This window comes from Quercus lobata, chromosome 1, assembly GCF_001633185.2.
Source record: "Quercus lobata isolate SW786 chromosome 1, ValleyOak3.0 Primary Assembly, whole genome shotgun sequence".
Taxonomy (NCBI): Eukaryota; Viridiplantae; Streptophyta; class Magnoliopsida; order Fagales; family Fagaceae; genus Quercus; species Quercus lobata.
The window spans coordinates 39,097,349-39,099,693 of record NC_044904.1 but is presented as its reverse complement, the minus strand read 5'-3'; the positions used below and the strand labels follow the sequence as shown (position 1 = coordinate 39,099,693).

Genomic DNA, 2,345 nt, shown 5'->3' with positions numbered 1-2,345 from the left:
ACAGTCTCTAATGTAAGACTTTATTGTAATTAGGTTCTCAATTCTGATTAGATTCTCAAAAAAGAAAAAAGAAAAAAAAGAGGTGTTCTCAATTCCAATTAAAAAAAGCCACACAAATTATGCAAACGGTTCTCACATTGAATATGCTTAAAATAGAGAAATAACCATACACTATCTCATTCATTCAATAACATTTCAGCATATATTATCTATCCTCAACTAACCGTAAAATGAAAACTTGTACTAGAGCCTAAAAGACTTGTTTGTGACAAAATGTTAAAATACCTAATATGCTCTTATTCTAACTTCAAGACTTAAATCAGCAGTTTCTCAAAAAAAAAGAAAAAAAAAAAAAAAAAAAAAAAAAAAAAAAAAAGAACTTAAATCAGCTGAAACATAGTTCTCTCACTGAGGAATTGGTGGGCGGCTATTGGCTGCAGAGACCCTGGACCCCATTCAAGCAACTCTTTACTGGTATGAACAATCACTTCTATGAAGCAGAGGCAGTCCTTCTTCTCCCCATTAGCTCCTTCTTCTCCCCATTAGCTGTTTCAATTGCTTCAATAAGCTCCTCTTCACAACGACTCAATGTCAGATGACTTCCCATGTGACCATTCAAACATTAACTAAGCCAAACTTGTGAGCATTATTTAAAACACATGCTGAACTTTGTTGTCCAGCACTTTCCTTGACCATTGTGGAGTGCATCCACCAACCCAGTCCTAGTGTAGTTCCAGTTTTTGATCACATTGTATGGCCCATCATGGTTTTTTAACTTCCATGGTGTATCCACCATTGTTTATTAGGAAGATGATGCTCTTTTGCCCACATTGTAACATTGTTTAGACATCTTGCGCTGTCATCTATCGGCCAAAACATATTGGCTTTGGAACCACCAGTTAACAACATTAGTAGATAATTTATTAAGCATATGAATTTCCCAGTACATTGGCCTATTTTTCTAAAATATAATTTTTTAAAATTCGGTAAAATAATAGATAGGTAACATTGCTTGTCCTTTTTATATTCCTACTTAAGAAGCATATTGGAACCATGCTAACCTGGAAACTCCCATCGCCAATGCAAGCAATGACGCACTTATTTGGTCCTGATGGTTGCACCAACTGACCAACCGATTGAGCCATACTGCATCTGGAATTCATACCTGCAACACCTACATTTATTTCATCTTCTGATCGTGTAGCTATAATTTAACTAATACAAATATAATATACTATGCTAGAGTTTGACTTTGTTGCTTACCCACATCTTTCCGGTAATTTGAGTTTCTGGCGATTAAACCAGGAGTCTCTTGTTTAAACAATCACAGCAGTGTCACTTGAGAGCATATTCTGTATATGCTGAAAGCGAACATTGACCCTCAATGGTTGCTTAGCCTGGTTTTTAGGGGAAGTCCATCAGGAATGTGGATGCGGCTGTTGTTTTTGAATGCAGTTGTGTTGCGGTCAAGCCTCTTTGCAAGTGCCTGAAGAAGTCCTTTGTTAGGACCATTAGCGACTATCATACGATCAGGATGCACAATGACTACCTTCTCCTCAACAAGGAGAAGGGAATACCCAACAGAACTGTAGTCGTTAAAGATTGGGCCAGCAAACAAGTATGCATCAGCAGAATGCACAATCTCAGCAGAGAAGGAAGTGCTCACCGCACCCCAGTAAGTCCCGAAACCCAAATATTCATATCCTTATCATAGCTTTGAATAACCATTGGGCCAAAGTTGTCAAAATCGGGATCCTACGTAAGATCGTGGGAGGTAGGTAGGATCGTAGATCGTAGGATCGGATCGTGAATCGTAAGATCCTACTTATTTTCAGATTTTAAGCAAAAAACCTATTGATAGTAGCTTTGTATGTTATATAATCACTTAAAATATGAATCCATCCATTAAAAAAAAAAATTGCATCATAAAATGTAATTTGCACGCATTACATCGTTCTTATGTCATTCTAACGAAATAAAATATATTTAACTTTTGACATAATGTATCGAAAAAGTTCAATACATGTTTAATTAGCAACTAAGTACCAAAATTTTATCTACACATATGGAAAATGTTTTCCACATTCTAAGTTTCAAATCCAAAATAAGTTAGGCTAGTTAGCATATAAAAACTAGCTAACTACAAATTTACAATATGTAATCCAAAAGAGGATTCTCAATCTAAAGTAAATTAGCTAATTACAAATATGAAATCCAAAAGAGAATTCTCATCCTAAGATTCTTTTAATCTAATCACTGTCATTGTCATATCCCATTTCATCATCTAAATATTTTAGGTTTTGTTTTTGAAAACGTTAAACTTAAGTACTATAAGTTTTTTTGAG

The 2,345-nt window shown here is 35.1% G+C and overlaps 1 long non-coding RNA gene across 1 annotated transcript; it reads right to left on the bottom strand.

Annotated features, from left to right (window-relative positions):
- On the bottom strand, positions 1–1,727 carry LOC115954007. The gene is made up of 3 exons (XR_004083814.1): positions 1,264–1,727; positions 1,062–1,165; positions 1–884 (listed from the first exon to the last, which is right to left on the bottom strand). It is a non-coding gene; the product is annotated as an uncharacterized LOC115954007 (long non-coding RNA).
- Positions 1,728–2,345: the final 618 nt, after the last annotated feature.